The 6,617-nt window shown below is 44.6% G+C and overlaps 1 protein-coding gene across 1 annotated transcript in view; it reads left to right on the top strand.

Annotated features, from left to right (window-relative positions):
* Dlgap1 (DLG associated protein 1) overlaps positions 1–6,617 on the top strand; it is a 300,841-nt gene that overhangs the window by 131,831 nt on the left and 162,393 nt on the right. The gene's annotated exons all lie outside the window — the stretch shown is intronic.

Below are 6,617 nucleotides of genomic sequence, written 5' to 3'. Positions count from 1 at the left end.
TGTTTGTTTGTTTGTTTCTTATTTGGGTTCCTCAGAAGTTTAATTACTGACTTGAGACTTCTTTTCTAAAATATTGCAGCAAACTTTCTTCCTCATATCTTTTTTTCTGTCTTCTTCTGTGATAATATTTTGAGGATTCTATTTGTATCCACTTATAGCGTTTTTGAATGTGGTTTTTTGCTTATTACTGTAATGTATCACAATCTAATGATGCTACCATTTTACTGGTTTGAGTACAGAAACCTTAGCTACCTTTACCTTTCCTCACCCTCTTCCATATACAATTACCTTAAATATTTTCCTTGCATACACTCAGAATTATGTTAGACATTGTTATAATTTTGCTTTAACCATCAAATGTAATTTAGAAAAAAAAGAAGGCGCATTCTATTGACTTCATTTTTTGCTTATAATTTCCCTTCTCCCTTGCGGGTACTTCAAGATTCCTTCTTTTACCATTAGCTTTCTGTTTAGAGAGCATTGTTTAGCCATTCCTTCATGATCAATTTGCTACCTCTTTTCCTCATTTCCTTATTCTGAGAGCTTCTTTATTTCCTCTCCATTCTGAAGGGTAATTTTGCTAAGTATAGAATTATAGGCAGAAAGATCTTTTCTTTCAGAACTTGAAAAATGCTATACTGCTTCTTTCTCTCCTTCACAATTTCTGAGGAGAAATTTTTGCCATTCAAGTTTTTTTCCTCTCTGGATGTCTTTTTTATTTGATTGTCTTGGAGATGTTTTCTCTATCTTTAGTTTTCAGAAGTGTAATTATGATTGTGTCAGCGTGAATTCCCCTAAGTTCATCCTGCGTAATATTCACTCGGCTTCTTGATTCTACAGTGTTGAGCCCTCGGCAAGCTCGGGGGCTTCAGACCTGTGCTCATGGAATACTTGGAAAGCCCCAGCCTGTCTGTTCTCTGCTCCCGGAATTCCGACTCCACGAACGTCAGATTCTTCATTAGAGTGCTGCAGGCCCCAGAGCCCCGCTCCCTGTTTGGTTGGTATTTGTCCTGCCCGGCTGTGGTTTGTGTGTTTTCTCTCTTCTGTTCAGGTTGGATGATGTCTATCAGTCTGTGTTTCAATTCACTGATTCTTTCCTCTTTCCCTTCTGACTTTGAACGCATCTAATAAACAATATGTTTCAATTCTTGCATTGTTTCGGTTCTAAAATTTCTATTTGGCTTTTTGTCTTCTTTCTTTGTCAAGACTTTCTAGTAAATTTGCAGGGACTTTATTTTTCCATCCATTTTGAGTATGTTTGTTCCTAAGTGCTCTTGGATGCATCGCTATCGTGATTTTTAAGTAATTCTAACATTTCTGTGATCACAATGTCACAACCTGTGAATGAGGATTTTTTAAGTCACTTTTAGACCTTTCCAACTCTGCGTAACAACTGAAGCCTAGGTATTTTTGTTCCTATAAGACTATGTGGCGACCTCAAATGCAGTTCTAGCTGATTGTTTCTGTCTGGAGGTTGTGGCAGCAGAGCGCCGCTACTCATATACCCGGGACGGAGGAACGGTCCTCCTCGATCGGGGGTGGTCGTCCTCTATGACCAGCGTGCAGCTTCGGGAGGGACGCACGTGGATCGTCGAGGGAGGAAGGGGACACCCGCCTAGCCAGCCGAATCAACCCAGGCAATCACTGGGGTGACGGATGTCGCACCCAGATCGCCCTCACATCCAGCTCAGGTTTTCTGTAAACCAGCAGTCCAATGAGAGACTAGAGATGCCGCCAGGTTTCTGTCGGATTTTCCGCTCAGACCCTGCTGACACACACCAGGCTGCTCCGGAGGGCCTCGCTGCCGCGTGGGAGGGTCGCAGGCGCGCCCTGCACAGCGTCTCTGACGCCTCATCCGAGGCGGCCCCGTCCAAGAGCAGCGCTGGTAATCCCAATTCTTCGCTAGACCTCCTCAGGTGCCACTTGGCATGGACAGAGAAAAAGGTCTTGGTCCTGCTGCGCGGGGCAGGAGTCCGGCCCCCCACGTGGCCTTCCTCATGCGGAGGGAGGTCCCCTGCCCTCGGCCACCTCAGTGGGAATGGGGGTCCTTCACCACAGCCCCCGGGGGGAAGTCTGGGGGCACGCTGGGCCCTTGCCGAGCTGGGTGGGGGGACTGCCACAGCTTTTCTGTGATGTTCGGATGGAAGAGCGCAATCTTCATTCCAAACTCGCTGCTTCCCAAGGTGCTCGTCTCCCGGCCTCTGCCGGGCTGGCTCTCCTGGCTCTGGGGGTGGCACTGCCGAGTGGGCAGCGTCCGTCTGCGGCCCAGAACCAGGACACAGCAGATAAAACAGAAAAGCAGCAGCCCACCCCCGATCAGCCCTGGGCTGAGGTCCTCAACTCGCCCCTCCTCTGTCATACTTTTGTCTTGAACTTAATGTCCCAAGTTTTTATTCTTGACAGAAAACACAGGAATTCTCTCCTTGAATGGTTTTTAACAATGAAAATTTTCTCTGATAAGGAAAGGAGCAATTAATAAATGCTTAAAATTCTTTTCTCTTCTTTTTAATTTTTGGACCAGTTTTGCATGCTTACATCTGGTCATCTGAACAACTAATTTGAAGACAATAATATGCAGTGTAATAACTATTGTTGAATTCCTATCATTTTGCTTAAGGAAATTCTGTGTTATTTCTAATGGAATTTTTAAAAATATTTTTAAATTTTCTTTAAAAATAATAAATAAACAAGTAAATAAGTCATACAAGTTTAAATGTCATATGATTTCTCTTATGTGAGAAATCCAAAATATAAAGAACAAAATGAAAAATTAAAAATATATATGTCAGAAATATAACTATATTCCTAATGCACACTTTAAATTTTAAGTAAAGGTAAAGGCCACATTAGAAATGGGTGGAGTAAATGCAAAATATGAAATATATGATCTGTACCTTTCATTATAGCTGTTTTTGTTTGTTTTTGTTTTTGTTTTGTTTTTTTGTGGAACCAGGGATTGAACTCAGGTCCTTGCGCTTGCTAGGGAAGCACTTATTCCACTGAGCCATCTCCCCAGCCCTTCATTATAGCTTTTTAATTAAAGTAGATTGGACTTTGTGCTGGGGAAGACAGTACGGAACACACAAACCAAGGGCCCTTGCTGGGCATGGTGGCACATGCCTGTAGTTCCAGCACTTGGGAGGCTGAAGCAGGAGAATCTCTTCAAGTCTGAGGCCAACCTGGGCTATGCAGGTACAAGGCCTGGCTGAACGACATAGTGACACCCTGTCTTTAAAAAAAATCCAGGGACCCAGATTGAGTCAAAGAACACATTTAACCAAAAAATATCTTAAAAGTGAAGAGCAACAAAATGACAAATGTAATCTTACTGAGTGGGAAAATCAGCAATAACTTTTTTTTTTTACTGATCTTTAAATTTTACGTGTATCTGTTACACGTGTTCATGTGTTTGAACCCGGAGCCTCATGTATGCTGGGCACCGTCCCCCCCGCTGCACCACAGGTCCCTTCTCACTTTTCAAAAGTATATTTAATACATATTATCTTTGTGCCTAAGAGGCTACATTACATCACAGCTAGACCACATCACACCATCAGTAGCACTTTTTCAGTTCTGTCGAGGTGTAATTCACACACAATAAGCTGCTCATAAACTACACAGTGCAGTGAGCTCTGGTGCCTTCTTTTCCCTTTAAATGTTTAGCACTGAATTCAGCTCGCTGCATACACTTGTTTATACAGTCCAGAGTGAATACATCTAAATGTCCAATTGAATCATTCTTTTAGTACAAGAAAGGCCTTTGTACCCAGAAATGAAAAGTCCGAGCAAGGCTTACTCTGAAGAATGATTAGCACTAACCTTTGCAGGCATTTTCACCCACCTGGGCCCCAGGTCATTGCTGATGCATAAATTCTGACACTTAAGTGTTGATAGTTGATAAGGTAAGAAAAACTCATGAGCAGAAGACAAAATTTTCATGCAAAAAAACTAAGCTAAACTAGGGCTAATTTACATCCAAAAGGTGTGTAAAAGGATTGTCTCAGTTACTCTTCTCTCACTGCTGGGACAGAATGCCTGACACCCAAAATTGAGGAAAGACAGGTTTGTTAGGCTCACAGTTAGTGGAGGTTTCAGTCCATACTCGGCTGGCTCCAGGGAAGAGCGGCACATGGCAGAGACCAACAGCTCATAGTGACAGCAAACAGCAGAGAGCAAAGGGAGGGGCAGCAGCTGTGGCACTAGCGAGCCTCTCTCCCCTCCTTATGTTGTATGTAGATTGCCCACCCCAGGGCAGGTGTAGCACCCACAGCCACAATCCCAGCATTGGATCATGAATTAATCACAAGCTCTAGAAGGTGACCCAGTGACTGCATGAGGCTTTGAGGGGACACCTGGGCACAAACCATAACAAGGAAGTAGGAGTACATAAAAATAGATAAATTCTTGCTTTGTGGAGGAAAGTGCAAAATCTAAGGGAAGATTCAGTGTTTTTGATAAATGAAAACCTTCTGATCAAAGTGTAAGCTAAATCTGTGCACACAAGCCATGAGCCTGTTAGTCCTTCTGCATTTTAGTTTTCGACCTAGGTTCTTCAAAGATGTCCACAAGGCAGCTGCGCTCATGGCCCAGGGTGCACCGCCCATGTGAGGGTGCCTACAGGGAGGCCTTCACATTGGAATTACACAAAACTGCACATGAAAGTACTGCAAGCATGGGGATCCTGTACCTCCCTCCCAAGCTTAGAAAGTGTGCTCACCCCCTGTGACAGACGCAACACACATAGCGAGGCGTGCAGGTGCGTACGTATACACACACACACACACACACACATGAGGCCGCCCTCACCCGCTACACTCCAGGTGCCCACCTACCCAAGTGGCTGCTCGCATCTGCTGTCTGCTGTGAGGGACCTGATCCCCATGCCCTGCCAGCTCCAGAGCTGTCCCTGTCAGTGTCGTTTGCATGAGACCAACCTAAACGCAAGCCCAGAGAACTGCGGCAAAATAAGCAGAGGCCATATGGAGCTCTGAACGTTCCATCTCCACCTGAAGGAAATCAAACGTGAGCATGGTAGCACTATGGGAGATATTTTGGGAATCGTCAAGAAAGTACTAGTAAAAAAGCAAATGTCTCAGTTTCTCAAAGAGAAAATTATAAAAACTGCAGACAGCATCACATGGGTCTCGAAAGATGCTAAAAGAGATTTTTAAACAGATGGTGGGTGATGATGTAGAAAATAGAGGAATCATAGCTTCACTGGCAGAGTACCTGAGGTATTACTCCATCCTTTAGCGTGCCTGGGATAGGCACAGCAGAGGACTTTGATCCATTTAGAATGGCACTTGAAGCAGTGGGGCGCGACAGACTTGCAGGAACTATTTGCAACAAACAAAGCAGGCTAGGTAATAGGAATGCTTGTGTTAAGCAATGTTCCAATACATTGTGTCATTAATGGACTGAACTAACTCCAAAGATCAATTCTGGTGAATAACTTACCAGTGATTGGATGAGAAAATTAATGATCTGCTTATGAGAAGGTACAGGCGGTCAAGACCACCTAGCTTTCAGTTCTGAGTTTGCAGATGTCTCAGCCGCTCACACTTTTATCTCTAACACAGAACTAATCACCCCTCCCTAGTTACTCTAGCAGCCCATAACTGCAGCTGATACTTAAGCCTCTGGAGGCAAAGGGTTAACTTCACAGACTCGCACAGCACTCACTAAAGTGGGGTTTGTTATTCTTACCTCCATCGTCACATTTGCTGGTGATGGCAACCAGCAATAATATGTGACAAGCTGCATGTGGTGACAGAATTAGTTAGCCCTTGGCTGCAGTTCAACAGGAACAAAGGGCCCAAACTTCCCAAGAATTAACCAGACTTGACTTGCAGAAGGTCTGACAGCTGTTCCAGGGGATGCTCCAGGGGTTATCAGGAGCTGAAGTGGTGACATGGGCCACGCTTCCCACAGCTCTCGGGCCATCCCTGATCTGCAGGTGTCACCTACATTAGGGAGACTGAGTGTGGCTCAGGTGATGTATGTAAAAGATCAATTAGCAAAGAGCACCAGATTTGAGAAAGTTCGGCTACATTAGGGGAGGCTGGGAAGGGCGGCATAAGGTAACAGAGGGGGCTGTCACCTGGCAGGGACTTGGTAGGGTGTCCAACATACCAACAACTGCTACCTGCCAGGGGTGTCATCTTGAGACCTTCTGTCACTCAGGGATGATCTTAGATATGGAGCACTCCACAGTTAGAGATCAGAAAGAAACTGGCACATTGAAAAATTTGTTTAAGGATCTGTCTCCAGTTTCTGTCCTGCTTCCTAAAGGGAGGTCAGAATATAGAGCAATTGACCAAAAACACATCTATCAAAATACCTTTCCGGGGCGTTGCTGTTCCGGCCTACTGATGTCAGTTTCCATCTGGATAGGCGCCTCTGCTCTGAACTGGCAATTTTAAAACTAAAAGAAACAATCTCTGGGGCTGGTGAGATGGCTCAGTGGTCTAAAGCACCTACTTAGAACAAGCTAAGCTAAGCAAAACACAGGGACCGCGGTTCAATGCCCAGCACCACATGCCAGCCAGGCCCGCCCCCTGGTGGGCTGAGCTGGCCACACACACACTAAATAAACAAATAAATAAATAAATATTTAA

The sequence above is a fragment of the Octodon degus genome, unplaced genomic scaffold (assembly GCF_000260255.1).
Source record: "Octodon degus isolate 3935 unplaced genomic scaffold, OctDeg1.0 scaffold00075, whole genome shotgun sequence".
NCBI classification, from domain to species: domain Eukaryota; kingdom Metazoa; phylum Chordata; class Mammalia; order Rodentia; family Octodontidae; genus Octodon; species Octodon degus.
This window is presented reverse-complemented; position numbering and strand designations above follow the sequence as displayed.